Source organism: Podarcis liolepis, assembly GCF_965112155.1.
Source record: "Podarcis liolepis genome assembly, chromosome: 6".
Taxonomy (NCBI): Eukaryota; Metazoa; Chordata; class Lepidosauria; order Squamata; family Lacertidae; genus Podarcis; species Podarcis liolepis.
In genome coordinates, this window is record NC_139559.1 from 21,390,883 (window position 1) to 21,407,098 (window position 16,216).

Sequence of the window (16,216 nt, forward strand, 5' to 3'; positions counted from 1 at the left end):
CATGCCCACAAGTATATAAAACACAGGATATAAAACACAGTCTCTACTGTGCTCTCCTTCAAACATACACTGACTCCTTTATTGATATTTCTGCATGGTTTGTCCCACTCCCACCCCATATTGTTTTTTTTAAAAAAGCTTACTTTTCATTTTAGATATATCCCACCAATACTCCATTGCTATGGATAGGTGCAGATTCTATCTTGTCTTGAGGTCAAGTCTACCCAAAAGAGAAATTGGGTCCTTAGAGTTGTGGCACCTACGCTTCGGAATTCCCTCCCGTTAAATATCAGACAGGCTCCATCTTTGTTGTCTTTTCAGTGTCTACTGCAAAACTTTCTTTCCCAACAAGCAAAACAGGTCATTAAGAAGAGAAAGTGGGCAAAGTGAACAATAAAACAATCTGAAGTAACATATTTACAGTTCACAATATCTGAAAATCAGTTAGCCTAACATTGTCTTTTCTTATTTTATCTTTTTGTAAGCCACTTAGAGGGTTTTTTTGTTTTCATTTTTACAATCAAGCAGTGTATAACTTTTATGAAATAAATGAATAAAGGCTTCTCCAGGATTTGTGAGGACCCAAGAATGACTCCACCTGTGTAAGCTTTTTTAAAAAAACTGAGGCTACCATTTCGGTTTGCAGTGCAAATAATTCAAGCTGCAGCATGAGAAGTCATGGGTTAATTGCATTCCCTGATCACCTAGCTGTCAGCTAATGCTCAGTTATTATGCACAACTACAGAAGTTAAAAACGGCACGTAAATTGCTACCATACCTATTAAATAGGTGGAGTCGGAAGCAAGTGGTTCCTTCCGAATAATTCATCTGACAGGCTTCTACAGCATTGAGAGATGTGTGGAGCCGTCATTGCCCCAAGCTTCCATTGCCTGGATTTACTAAATTGCTAATATTGTTCTAAGCAGTAGAGATTATGACAACTTATAATTTTCTTTGAGAATTCTACCCAGTGGCGTTATACTTGGCATTGAAGGGATCACTTTGAAAAGCTTGTGTGTTTGTCCCTTAATCATTGGTAAGCTATTATCATCCTTCTAACTTTTCATTATAATGTAAATAAAGACTTTAACCATGTTGCTACAAATTTGGTTTCATTAGAGTCCTGTGATAGTTGGGTAAGAGCTGTGCATCTGCTGCTGTTACATCAAACCCCCACATATATAGGGAAATAGGACACTTCCTTTTCTTTAGGCCCTGTTGTGCACCTGTGATGATGATGTAGCCTGCACAGCAGACCCGATAAGGTACCTCTGTGTGAAATGCTTCACACAGCACATTGTTGGATTATGGAATTCGCTTAAACAAGATGTGGTGATGGCCACCAATTTAAGCTTTAAAAGGAGATTAGACAAATTCATGGAGGATAAGGTTACCAATGGCTGCAACTGAACACAAGTTCTAGGATCAGATGTACCATGTTACTGATACCAAGAGAATTCTATTGCACTCATCTACTGCTTGTGGGCTTCCCTTAGGCATATGGTGGGTCCCCTGTGGGAGACAGTAAGCTGGGCTAGATAGGTCTTTGGTTTGATCCATCTGGGCTCATGTTGACTCACCTTTTTGGTCCTTCCCACATGTACTACTGACAAGGCAGGTGTCTCCCATCCTATATTTGTTCATCTAATTATTCCTGCCCAAGATTATTCCTACCTTACATTTGTCCTTACTGAAATTCAAACTGTGGGTTCTGGCCCAGTTCTCAAATCCGTTTAGGTCATAATGAATCCTAATAGCCACCCAAAGTTGTATAGACACTCTCATCCCAGGGTAGCTCCAGAGCCCAGTACTGTGTAGTTTCTCTACTCACATTTCATAGAATCATAGAATCATAGAGTTGGAATAGACCACAAGGGCCATCGAGTCCAACCCCCTGCCAAGCAGGAAACACCTCAGTTATCTGCTGGTGCTGCATTTGTTGATACCAGTGCTTGCCTCTCTCCGTGCATCCCGCCTTAAGCTTTTTATTTGTTTACGGCCAGCTGTGTTAGATCTTGCGAGAGGCAGTGGTTAGGGCTTCACCACATTGCTCTAAGTATCCTTTCACCGGTCACTGTGCATTACACAGAAGCTCCCTTATCTGAGATTGCTCAGGCAAAGGTGCTTTTAGGGAACAAAAAGAGTCCATTCCACAGGGCTACTTCCTGAATAACTGATATGCCTTTTAAATTGGCAATTAAAGCTTTAGTCAATTTTAATTACACCAATTAATCTGTTAAAGCTTGTAGCCTACAGAATATTTATTCCAATGACATGAAGTCTAATATGCCTGCCACAGTAGTGCAAGAGAACGGAGGTGCACATTGACTGCCTCCTAGATCTGGAAAATCACAGTATTGTCAGGACACAAGGTCACAAACATGTATCTAAAGAAATTGTAAAACAAAGGAAAGATATGGAAACTAAGTAGCCGCCTTTTTTCTTCCCATTTGAATGTGCTTTTCAACAAGTTAATTGTTGCTGTATTTTAACTATAGTGTGTTTGTTTTACTTAGCATGTATATCCTCTGATGTTGCATATGGAGTGAGTCGTGCATGCAAAGGGGAAACGTTTCAAAATCCAATTTAATGCAATGTTTCTTTTAGTGTTACCTTCCTTTTCCTTCTTCATTTAAAATTTAACTAATTCTTGCCCAAGTAGACAAACAGCCAGCAAATGAAAAGTTTTCATTCCATTTTCATCAAAGATTTAGCAACAGATGGGTTAGAGAGATGTCTTGTTGCTAGGGCATGTGTGCCTTTGCAAAACCAAACAATAACATTTCTAGTGATGTACTGCATGCCGAGTTGTGATCATAAATAATTGAAACAAAACAGCTGTTCTCCAACGCAAGACATTCCATGAGGAAAGAAGCACTGCTATCTTTTACAATGGGGGTTATTTACTTACCCATTTGTGGTGAGCTTTCCTGTCATTTGGCCTACAATACTATATATAGATATAGATACAGCTTTTGATATTGCTGTATTTACCCAAAATACTTGTTTGAAGAAGAAAAATTTCGAAAGCCATTCTTGAAATTGTACTGAGCAAAATTATTTGTATAATTATGCAAAACTATTATGTATAATTGCAAAATTTTGCAAATGTATAAGAATTATCAACACTTAACAATAGGAAATAAACTAGCTCAGGGATGACCTACTGAAATGCCAAATCTAGCCACTAGAGTGATTTTATCTGGTCCCTAGTGACTGTCAAATTTGAATCCAGTATGTTTACCCACAGCTTGAAATGAAATATGCATTTAAGTTGTAGGAATATATTTTCACACTTTAATGCCCCATCTCTCTCTTGCATTTTATATGTAATGTGTAGATAACATATAAATGTGTGTATTTGAATGCTAATGCTATACCTAAGGATGTGCACTACAGTACTGTGAAATTCTTACCGCTACACAAAAACAGCTTTATTATGGAGTCTGGAAACTTCTAAGGCAACCATAAATGTACTTCTGGCCCCCAGAACACTATCATAAGTAGCTCCCAAGAATGTAAAGAGGCTAGCATTCTTGGCCATGAAGGCAGGGGTGTGTGTTAGTGTGAAAGAGAGAGAATATTATCATAGATGAGTTATCAGTTTGGCCACATGTCATAAATGGAGCATGAATGTAATAATTGTTCTCCATAGTAAAGGCAATTTATTGCTGAGGATTAATTTCCCAGAGAGAGGTTCTGAATATGAATTTCATGGCTGCTTGTTACACAGGAGTAGCTTCTTGCCAAATATTTCAGAAGATGACAAATTAATTGCTACTGGGTTTTTAATCTCAGAAAGGTGATTCACAGATAATAAATCTGAATGATACCTTAACCATGGATGGCAAAAATCTGTCAAGTTCAGCCTTATTTACATACAGACTAAATATGTAGGTTGGGATGGGAAAGCACAATGAATTTTCTTCTCCTGCTTCTCCACCCCTAGTATGAGTTGCATGGAGGGCCCTTGCTTGAGGAAGGCATCTGTAGGAATGTTCTAAAACATGCATAAAACAATATAAACATACTTGGAATCTCATCAATAAAGATCAGTGGGCGAGATTCACCTAAAAAGGGCTTCTGCTGGAGAAATGGGGTTTCTCCTCTTCTTTCCCATATGTACCCCCTGAAATTGGTTTGGGGAGGGGGTTGGGGAAAACCCCAGAACATTGTGCAGGGGGAGGAACATACAGTGGTACCTCAGGTTACAGATGCTTCAGGTTACAGGCTCTGCTAACTCAGAAATAGTACCTCGGGTTAAGAACTTTGCTTCAGGATGAGAACAGAAATCGTGCGGCGGCAGCGGGAGGCCCCATTAGCTAAAGTGGCACCTCAGGTTAAGAACAGTTTCAGGTTAAGAACGGACCTCCGGAACGAATTAAGTTCTTAACCCAAGGTACCACTGTAATTCTATGTGGCAAGCTGCAGTGCAGGACATTTGTAATAGTCTGATATTTAATTCAATTGAGTGAAATTGGTTGCGGGGTCCACATTTCTGTGTATTATCACTGAAATTTCTGTATATTTGTTAGCAAATTTGCATTAGCCCTGCATTCCCTTCCTCCAGCTTGTGAACGTGTTATTGTCTCTCCTGGTGGATGGGTGCTGCCTTTTTTTTTTTTTTTAAACCGGAGCATAGTACTTTCTAATATACATAGTCAATAATCACTGAGCAGCCCCCTCTGGCATCATATTATTTATCTTTGACCTGGAATTCCATTTGCTTGTGGTGAACCAGGTATGTGAGGGCTGTTTGAGGGGGCGCTCAGCAAAGTGCCTCCTGGGATGGGGTCACTTCCAAGTTGGTATCCTCTAGGTCAGGTTCAAATTCAGGTAAATGGGCAGAGCTACGAAGGCAAATTTTACTTTTGTTCACTAAGCTAGTTTCTGTGCAAAGAAACAAGAGGCATAGGAATTCAAGAACACATTCCAGTGAGGCAAAAACATTTGGGGTGTGAAGCAGGCCCTGTAAGTGGTGATACTAAGGGGGTGTGGTGTGGCCATATTTCACCCCTGGGCACGCACACACACACACACACAAAGCAGAGCAAGTATACCTATGCACATCCATCAAATGCTGGGCAATTACAGTGCATCTTCAATACAAGATGGTGTCAGTATGAAGCTGTCTAGTACCCAGTGAAATAAAGGAACTGAAGCACATCATCACTGATTCGCTCCACCCACCCCTGGTTCAAATAAACAAATGAAATAAATACATATTACTTTTGAGAGAAGAACACCCACATTTATTTTAGTGACAGAGTTTTGCATTCATTACTATGTTATCTGGGAGATTTAATCAAGCTGCAAAATTTAGCGTCGTTCTTGTTCATCACAAACGCAATTTCGACAGGCAATTTGCAATGACTCTTCATATAATAAATCTTTTGAGATTTATATGCAGAGATAAATGGCTACTGCACTTCTTTTACTCTTTGGGAAAATGGTACCAGAAAAGAAGAAAGCAATCTCAGCAACATATTTAAGATTCCTGAGTGGCTATAGCTGACTAGCATAGCTCTGGGCATGCTCAGTGATATGCATGAAATAAAACAAGATTACCTTTGTAAATTTCAGTGCCAGTTTTTACCCTTAGAAGGACTCACAGTGTTGCTCTGATTATCTGGATTAATATGGGGCTCATCTGCAAGACAGAAGTGCTAACCTTCCTGCTGCCAAGTTTGACATTTTAATGATACCTGCTTTTTCATTTTGGTTTTTCAAAAGCCGTATTGAAATTATGCTCTGGCAACTACATAGCTCAGCAGAAATATTAGGATACCCTAAGTATGAAGTATATTTCATCATAATCTGAAAGGGGGCATAGGGAGACAGATGGAAAACAATCAGAAAGCTTGTACAGATAACTAAAATACATCCATTTGGCTTTCCTACTTCTGCAACTCAAATGAAAGAGATTGACTAATGAGGTGGAGCATTATCCATATGGAGGAAGGTTTGAGAGGCGGGAGTTTCTTAAATTAGAAAACATTCAGCCTAACGAGGGACATGATGATAGTGGCTTATCAATGGCAAGGAGAGAGTGAATAGTGGAGATGTTATCAAAGTTGGATCTAGGGGAGCGCAACTGGTGTCGTTGCACCAGGTGCAGAGCTTCTGGGGCACTGCAGCTATGACATCCAATGGAAGGCAAAAGGTAGGGGGAGGGTGCCACATTTTGACATCGCACAGGCCCCACTGAAGTATGAGACATCAAGGTCCGCCATTGATGTTATTCTATTTTGTTTCAAATGCAAAAGTGCCTAGCGGTACAATATGGTGGTAGGTTTGGGACAAACAAAGGAACCTACTACATAATTAATAGATAGATTATGTATATTGGATGCCTTCAGTAAACAGATAAATAGGTAAAATAGAAGACAACCTCTGTTTTTTGCTCCATCGCATTATTGCCAGGTTTATTGCCTTATTCCATGAGATATTCTAGAAGCATCTAGTTGGCCACTTTCGAGAAAGAGTGTTAGAATGTATTTATATTCATACATATATATATATATATATATATATATATATATATATATATATATATATGCAACTCACTGTCTTCGTTCTCTAAAATGCACACCCTATATGCATTTTAAGCAAAAAATTTAATGCATTGAGAAGGGATGTGAATCTGCAATATGGAAGAGGCAGGGAGAGAGAGATTGGGAAAATGCTAGTGATATTACTTCTCTCTAACTTTTCAGGCACGTGTAAATGTAATCTCTCTTCCTTGCTTTATTCAGGTTCTGCACTTTTCATCCAGCTTCCATACCTATTCAGGCACCTTGGAAAAAATCTGTTGCCTTTCCCTGCTTGTATGTCCATTACAGACTATTCACTTCCTTAGGAATGAATTGAAGGTAAGTCTTTAAATGAGTTGCTCATGTTTAATGCAGGATTACATGAACTGTGAGTGATAGGAAACAAAAGGCAAAATCTGTATAAAGATGCTTTTGCAATGCTTTTCACCTGCTGTACCTCATGTTACTTGCATGCACACACGTGCATACACACACACACAAATGGAATCAGTAAAAGAATGAAAATTGAAGAGTGTGTCAACAAGTAAAAAATAGATGTGATCTAATCTCACATTTTTCAATGTCAAAGAGATGTCACAGAGTCAACTATATAATTTTTTGTAGACATCTAAAGGCAGCCCTGTTTCAGGAAGCTGTTAATATTTGATTTGTTTGTTTTGTTTGTATTCTTGTTGGAAGCCACCCAGAATGGCTGGGGCAACCCAGTCAGATGGGCAAGGTATAAGAAATATTATTATTATTAAGAAGGTGATCTATTACTGCATGCAAATGCTTCCAATGGTGCTTGTTAAATGTGTAAATTGGTATTTAATACTGCATTTGCAGTATTTCTTTTTGAATCTAACTTACATACAAATTATGTTACCATGTTTCATGGCCTTAAAGAGCCAGATTTTGCATTCTCTGAATAAATGAACTGTTAAGCAAATACAGTTAGCATCCAAATACACAAGTCACGAGTCAAATGGCCTAGTTTGCTCTGTTGCTCGGTATCATCCTAGCTTCTTGGCTTCAGTAGTCACCTTTCATGTATGTTCCCTCTGACCTCTCACTTTAATGTATTTTCAGTGTTAATGTATCTTCAGCTGACCCTAGTAAAAGCAATGAAAAGAGTGCCAGTTAATGTTATTTCAGAGGGTGAAGGCAAATAATCCTAGAAGACTTATAGCAAGAAAAGAGCTTGGGCTGAGGCTGTTTTCTGTATGGAAGACATATAACAAGAACGTTTAATTGGAAATGCTAGTTCTGTCCGTGGCATCTTCAGTTTACCTCAGACCTTGGTCACGAATAGAGAAAATTCTACGGTAATTCCATGACTCATTGTGGTGTGAATTAGCTACCACTTAGATCCCGGACATAAACTAATAAGTGTGCCAATTAGACTTACTCTCACTAAAGTCCTTCTGGATTGAGGATGTACCGTAGTTTTCTAAAACATAGTTTTCAAATTGTGTTCTTTCCACTTTATTAGATGAACATTTATGTGGCACTGCACCAAGTGAAGATCTCTCATGTTTGCCTCGGTTCCAAGGGCAGCTTTTCTCTTAAACAGGATTTAGCCTAGAGTGTACATTTCTTCCAGTAACAAAAAACATCTCCAAAAATGAGTCATGCTCCTTGGCTGAGCCTAATATTAGACGCTTGAGAAAGCATCTGATTGTTCACTGTGGGAACAGGATGCTGGACTATTGTAGATGGGCCATTGGCCTGAACCAGGTTCTTCTCATGTTCAGCCACACTGCGTACATGTTGCTGTTTCTGAACCACCTTCAAAGGCAGACCCACATGGAACCTTGTTGGCCTACTTAGCTTAATTAGGAACTATAGCTCTGGTAGATTGCAAGCTTCAGAAGCAAAAGATCCCATTTTCTGTCCCTCATGTATTCAGTTATAGAGATGAAGTAGTAGGATGATGCGAAAGATGCCATCTTCCTGAGACCCTGGAGAGCTACAGTCAGCTAGACAATGCCAAGCTAAATGGACAAACACTTTGACTTTGTATAGGGCAGCATCCTATCCCTGTTTCCTCTGCCTAAGGAGTATTGTATCTGGGCAGACAGGCAGATGCTTCCTGTCATGTGTTGGAGTTCTAAAATGATGCTCCCAATATGCTGCAAGGATAAATAAATAAAATGGCCTGCCAGATCCCCTTTTGGTTTTTGCACAAGATGCGCAACCTCTTCTTCTTTTTTTACAGAGGTCAAGTTTAGTACAGTGTTTTAGAAAAAAATGAAAGCTTCACACACATCCTCTTTGGATGATCTACATCATTTTTAATTTTTATAATCATAGATATTGTGTTTTTGGGTTGCTGTGTCAGTTGCAATCCTACTTGTACTTGCATAATTTGTGCTTCTCTAACTCCAAGGCCAAAAAGGAATAGGGTGCTCATCTGTGCTTCAAAATCAAGTCTGTTTAGACCTCTGTATGCCCTTGAAGCTATGATTAAAGAAAGCTGGATTAAAAGAAATGGAGGCCGTGTGCAAAGTCCTGTTTTGGTGCTTCATATGCCTCAGACCTATAAAACTATTGTAGGTCAACATTCCCCCCCCCCCCCAGTGTAATAGAAGTCAGGGCTTTGAAATGAGGAGCTCCAAGAGCTTTGGAGCAGTTTTGCCTCTAGAGTAGAACACTGAGCAGGAGAGCAAACAGTAGCACAGCATGAAACGCAAGCAGGTGTGCTGACCTAACTCATTGCCCTGACCAAGTCTGCATTCCCATCTTGTCTCTTTCCAGCAGTGTCACAAACCTAGTTACCTGTGTTCGTTGTAGTGCCTATGCAAAGGTTGGTCATCCATCCATTATTATCATTTTCAACATGCCCGTGCCCATACAGACAAGCCTACAAAAATGCATCCATAAGCACATTCCCTTCTTTCTTGTACACTCCATCCTGCCCTATCCCTGAGCTTTTTTGCAATACCTAAAATGCTACCCATCTTCTCCTCTGTCTTGTACTATCCAGTCTGATTTATGGGTATTTCATGATCTTGCTGTTTTATATTATTTTGATCGATTGATTGCATTTATTGAGGTGTTTGCTTATAAGTTTCAATAAACTTTCTCCATAGTGTGGAAAATACAGTATGATAACATATTTGCATAACAGACTTGTAGGTTATTGGAAATGCCCTGGGCCGTTGCACAGCATGACACTCAATGGTTGGCAATAGGGACATTAATTAATGGCCTTTAATGATCAGGAGTTACACCAAGCTTCTAGAAATGGTGGTGAGTGCAAACCAGTCATGATTGAATAAGCAGTATGGATAGAATTTTCTGATAATTTCAATGTTGAATGCATCCAAACTGATTTTTTTTTCTAATTCCCATCTTGGAATTAGAAGATTGGAAGTGACGAGTTTGGGGTTTTCTACTACTACTTCTAAAAATATGAACAATTATTGCATATAATGTGTATTATTATACACATTACTATATATATAATGTAAGCCTACAGACTCCAGGTTTCCTAAAGTAACTGACACATTAAAAATACATATAACCATGCATATATATTTAAATGCTTATGTATTAATACTTATGGAATTATGCTGAAATTCAGAAAGAATAAATCTGTATAGTTAACCAAATTTCATTGTGCATTGCAATAATATTTAAATAGGGCACATTTTTGCATTCTTGTGAATATCAGGAAAACAAGAGAAGATTGTTTGGAGCTTTAAAAGTTTTGCATGCATATATCATTCCAGGCAACTTGGATAAAAGAAGTCAATGAAAACCAATTAACTACAGACTGATTAAAAGGCATTCCCCTACCTCCACCAGAGAATTATAAAGTCTAGTAGTCATTTGGTAAATCTTAAGTGCATCTATCAAGCATCCACTGCAAACTAAGCAAATAGACACCAGTATTTTGTTACGCTTTACACCAATTCAGTTGCATCATATTTCTTATTTGTATTTACTGAAATGTGCATAATTCAAAAGGGTACTTTTGAAGCTGGTTCATAGGTGCATTGTCATCACTTAATGATTGTATTCCTTTGTAATTTGCATGAGTCAATGATCCGCACAGATCCATACTGTGTACAGAACTTCCATATTACTTCCTGTGCTCTCAAACATATTGATGGAATCAGTTGCGCGTGACCAAGGGATGAGAAACAGAGGAATATATATGCTGGTGATGACCTTCAAACCTTTAAATCAGGGGTGGGGAACATCCAGTTTTGTGAGCTAATATCCAGATGATATGCATCTTTGTTTCTTTGTAACATTTTAATCAGGAGAGGCTTTGCCTTTCCTAAACTGGTGCCTGGATACTGCAATGGGTTGGATGAAGGATAATAAACTGTGATTGAATCTTGACAAGGTGGAGGCCCTGTGGATGGCTAATTCCCAAGTCTGGGGATTAGATTGTGTACCTGCTCTAGATGGGGTCACACTGCATTTGAAGTAGCATACTTTGGGGGTGATCCTAGATTGACTGTCATAGAATCCCTGGTGATGTCAGTGTCTTGGGTTGCCCATAATTAATTTCTGTTGGTGTGCCAACTAGGATCATTCCTAGACAGCATAGTCTTGCCATGGTGATTCATGCATTGGTAACCTCCCAATTAGATTACTTTAATGCACTGCCATTGGCTCCACTCCTGTGTCTGATTCGTAGTTGCAAACAGCATAAATGCAGCTACTGAGGCAACCAGATTTGCACATAATCACAACAGTGTGAAAAGTTCTGCGCTGGGCGCCTATTAGCTACCAAGCCAAGTTTGAGATTATTTTATTGATACTTAGTCCTAAAGAACTTGAGACCAGGATACCTTCTCCAGTACAGGCCAGGCCAGTCATATGACCTTTGAGGAAATCTTGCTGATCGTTCCATAATACCACTTGTGACAAAGCAACAACAGGCCTTCTTGGTGTTAGCACCCACCCTCTGAAACACGTTCCCAATTTTGTACACTGCTCAGTTTTATTTGGGATGAACAGTAGCATTTCTATCCAGTTTTTTAGGTAACTGGATGTTGTTCATAGGTTTTTTTTATTGAATTCTCATTGTAAAGTGTTTAAGAATTTTTATATTTAATGGTATGTGTTATAAAAAGAATGAATTTCAAATTAGTGAAACAAGTCAAGTTATTTGGAGAAACTCTGGCTTAATCAGAAGTCAATGCCACACTTGTTAACAAAGAACAATGGTTAGAAATTGAAGGTTTCCCATCTGTATACGGTAAATCTGTTTTCTGTTATCTTTAGAAGTGTGTGTGTGTGTGTGTGTGTACGTGTACAGGCTTAAATAAACCCTGCTTATCTCACAGGACTTTAGTAACAAAAGAGGAGATTTAGAACGAGAATTAATTACATTAATGATGCTGTTTGAATGTTAATACATCAGTGTCTTCCAGATTGCATTTTACATCCTTTGATAAAGCATGCTCCTAAGAATTAACATTTTTATCTTCATCAGCTTCCTAGTGCAATTAAACTATTGGATTTCAGTGGCTGGAAAGCATCTTTAATAAAGTACACCATGTCAGAAAATGTATTCAGGTGTTAATGCTGGGGATTTTTTTTGCCAGTAAACTCTGCTTACCTGAACTTATCCATGCTGTCTTGCACTGCTCTAAATGTTAAAGTAGCTTTTCTTTATTTCCCTTTGGCAGAATGATTTAGCTCATACGCAGCAGACGGTGTTCAATGCATGTTTATTTATGTTTATCTACACTTTGTTCTTCCATGCAGCAAACTATTAATCTTCTAGGGAGATGGTCCCTTTTTTCCTTGTCCTGCACCAGCTGCAGTTCTTGTAGATAAGATGGCAGTGTACCAAAAAATTGTAAACCTCATGCATCATCCCACAATTTTGCTTGTCTGTTGCTTTAACTCCGTGGACGTAAGAATGTACTGCACTCCCTGAGAAGGCTATGGTAAATTATTTCTATTTAAAAGGTTTTGCTGCAGACTTTGTCCTTTTTTTCTGGTTGCTTCATCGAAAACATTGGGGAAACCATACATTACAAGCTACTGCTGCCTTCTTCCAGGTTTTCAAAGTTGCTGTGTCCTATACCTGTGGCATCAGCTCCTGCTTATGGACAACGTTGCTTCTTCTGCAATGTTCAAATCTGGTTGAAGAATATGTAGTACTTGCAGGTCTTCCTTTCTTTGATATAGGTCTGATTAATATCCAGCACTCCCCATCCTGTTTAAAGCAGAAGCCTGGTCAAAAAGTGTTCTATTATTATGAAATAAAAATAATTGGACCCGTCTTGGGGAAGTTTGACATGGAATACCTGTGTTGTGACTAATATAAACTGGCAAAATCCAAGCAAAAATCCATTAAGGAATGACTAAGATGCAGCAGTTCAGATATGTCCCCTTGAAGAACAAAGTTCTCCTGGTTGTGACCATATAGAACACACCCATACCATAGCATACGTTGTGTTTTTCCTTTTGACAATTCGGAGTCTGTGAATAGGTAAAGGAAATTGCTGGAACCTTGGCCTTCCTGACTTACTGAAAATCCATTGTGTTCTCATAAAAATATGAGGTCTTTCGTTTGCATCTGCCTGTCTCAAGAGACAATCGAGTATGCATCCTGGGGTGAAGTCAGACCACAGAAGAATCGCAGTGCCTGCTGTGGCTGCAGAGACCAGTAACTACTGCCTTCCTCATTGCTTTTGCTGCACTAGCAGCAATGAAGTGACCACTCTGGGGGGCAAGCCTGGGCAGTGTGTATGGAGATCCTGGGCTGCCCAGACAACAAGACCACCTCCCCTCTCAGCCTCGCTGATGTGGTCCAAAGGAAAGCAGAGCAATACTTGGCACTAGCTTGGCTGCAAGAGTTGCTGCAAGGAGGAAAAAAGTCTCCAACTAACTGACTTAGGATTTGTGTAGGGTTTGCTCCTCAGCCTTCTCTTCTCCCGAAGATATCCCTCATGGTAGCAGATAATGGATTTTTCCTTGGGGTGAGCATTTCTCACAAGTGAGTGTAACCACAAAGCAGTGGAGGTTTAGGATCAGAGTTTTGTATCTCCTAGGTCAGGCTTCCTCAACCTTGGCCCTCCAGATGTTTTGAGACTACAATTCCCAGCATCCCTGACCACTGGTCCTGCTAGCTAGGGATCATGGGAGTTGTAGGCCAAAAACATCTGGAGGGCCAAGGTTGAGGAAGCCTGTCCTAGGTGGACTACCTTCCCAGGTTGACCAGCCCCATCTGCCCCTCACTTCCTTCTACAGCACGTGCAGAAACCACCCTCTTGACCATTGGACCCACTTTTAGTCTTGTCCACTCAATCCATCGTAGCCTGTCTTTGCATGCAGGGGAAGTCCCTAACTCACTGAAGGTTTGAGACCTACCTGCTTTAGCTGTCCAGTCAAAGCTGTTCCTGAGGGGTGGCTGCTGTTGCATGCTGACAGCTTCTAGGAGCCACAGGTGATAGCTGAATGCAACAGAGGAAACTAGCACAACTGTTGTGCTAGTGGAAATTCATTACACAACAGATTGTGCAATCTATTGTGAAATAACGTAACCAGCAAACCAGCTTATGCATTCTCGTGTACAACATTCTACAGGTGGAAAACATTTTGCAGCAGAACAAGCATACTGCTAATGATTTTAAGTGGGCACTGCTGTGGAGGTAGGGGTTGATTAACAAAATCACTCCTCCTGGCAAACTAGGAATATCCTCCCACACACCCAAGTTTAGGATATTCCACTGTTCTTCAGCAGAGTTTCTTTTCCTTTGAGAAAAATAAGTGGCTCACAGAAATGTGAACAAAGTTCAGTAATAAACTGAGAGAAAACTGTAACAAAATAACATGATGAAAGAAACTAGATAAAACAACATGAGGCAAGTCTGAGGCAAGAAGCAAGAAGAGGCAGTTGGTCCCTCTTAACTGACATTCTTAATGGAACACACATTGAAGGGAGGGGCTGATTCCAAAACATAACACACAAGCCCCGTCCACCGGATACAAAGTACTTTACTATTCAAATTAGGCCCCAGCGTTTTTCTTACAAGCACTACATTGGCTATAACATACGGGTACTTTTATTTATTTATTTGAATTTTTCAGTGTACAATTTTGTACACTCATTTTCCCCATCAAGCATGCTGGGGGTTTTTAACACTGAAATTGCAGTACTTCAGAGAGGTACGAAATTGTATTGATATAAGTTTGGGATCAGCCAAGTTCACATTAAAATATGAACAAAACTTTATTTCTCTTTGAGATTTCATACTAATTAGTAAGCTGGTGGTTTTAGGCTCTGACGTGAAGTCAAAGTTCAATATGGAATAGAATAGTAAGGAAACACATTCTCATGCCCCTCTAGCTTTTCCAGATTTTCTGCCAGATATGTTCCAGACAAAACACCCAGGTTTCTTTATTTCGGGAAATATTTTAATCCAACTAGAAGGGAGCTATTCGGTACGCCAAGCATGTACCTGAACTAAAGCATGACTTTTTTGTTTCAGATTAATTGAATAATATCTATCAGGAATAGGGAAAATATGCTTAACATTTATTTCTGGTGACTATTAACCTTTAAAAGGTTACTTTGTGATCCCAGGCTAATTCTTCTCCACAAGAAAAGTATAATGGAGGCTATAAACCGTCTTGTTCTGAGAACTGGAGAATCTGTGAATACTAAAAATCTAGTCATAACACTAGTAAGGACCATCAGCTCGCTCCATAGAGCAAAGCACACTTTGTGATATACCAGATAATTGTTCTCCTTTTAAAATGCTAATTGTGCAACTTTCAAGAGCCCTTAATAGGCTTATGCTCTGAGAAATTGATTTGAATGTTACTTAGCTGTTGAGAGTAATAGAAATGATACCCCTAGAGTCCCAGGCAATACAACAGCTGCGATTTGTACTTTAGGAAGCAAGCAAGCAACCTATTCTGGTTGGTTCAAATCAGGTCAACTGTTCCTCTGGCTTAGTACTGTCTAGGGTCAAAGTTTTTTCCTAGCTCTCCAACATAATGCCCTTTAACTGGTGCATAATCAGTATGCGGGGTGCTTTAATGAATTTCCCGAGCAAAAAATGACAAGTCCTTACCTCAATGAATTTGCATTTTAAGGGGATAAGTCTTCTCCCTCTCCATGCCCCCCCAAAATAGGCTCTGAGGGAGTCGAGAACCCTCAGAATAGTGTGCAGAGGGAAGGAGGGTAGCATCATTGCTTGCACAGATGAAACTATTGGAAGAGCACTACGTTGAATTGCACCCTAGATGTAACCTGCATCCTTTAAACATGCCAGCGTCTTTTGCATTAGCAGAGAACTATGATCTCTTCTCTCATCCCAGAATAGTGTCAGGGAACTGCCATCGGAGCATCAGGTGGTGGAGGGACTCAGGGAGGAAGAAAGAGACTCAACAGCTGAAGCAGGGACCAGCAGGGGGAGGAGTGGGTCTCTGAGGGAATGCGAGCAGGAGGGAGGGCTCAGGGAAGCTTCCAGCGAGAACAGTGGGGAGGTATCTGAGTCTCCCATAGGGAGACCCACACCTCGCCAGAAACTGTCACGCCGTGAGTCCAGGAGACGCGTTTCCGTTAAGGAGCTCCTTTGCTGGAAACGCTTCCGCAGACAGCCACTGTCGGACTCTACTAGTGACTAGAGCAGACATGTCTGAGGAGCTCCGTCACACACGGAGGTTTGTGGGGTCGCACAAACTCTGAGGGAGCACGTTTT

The 16,216-nt window shown here is 40.0% G+C and overlaps 1 protein-coding gene and 1 long non-coding RNA gene across 5 annotated transcripts in view; one reads left to right on the forward strand and one right to left on the reverse strand.

Annotated features, from left to right (window-relative positions):
• SULF2 (sulfatase 2) overlaps positions 1 to 16,216 on the forward strand; it is a 273,848-nt gene that overhangs the window by 68,972 nt on the left and 188,660 nt on the right. For all 4 annotated transcript variants that reach the window (XM_083508022.1, XM_083508024.1, XM_083508021.1 and 1 more), the window contains one exon: positions 6,756 to 6,872. The gene's annotated coding sequence lies outside the window, so the exon portion shown is untranslated. The remainder of the gene's footprint in view (positions 1 to 6,755; positions 6,873 to 16,216) is intronic.
• LOC310709146 lies at positions 6,886 to 12,721 on the reverse strand. Its single transcript, XR_014527355.1, has 3 exons — positions 12,115 to 12,721; positions 10,335 to 10,408; positions 6,886 to 7,645 (listed from the first exon to the last, which is right to left on the reverse strand). It is a non-coding gene; the product is annotated as an uncharacterized lncRNA (long non-coding RNA).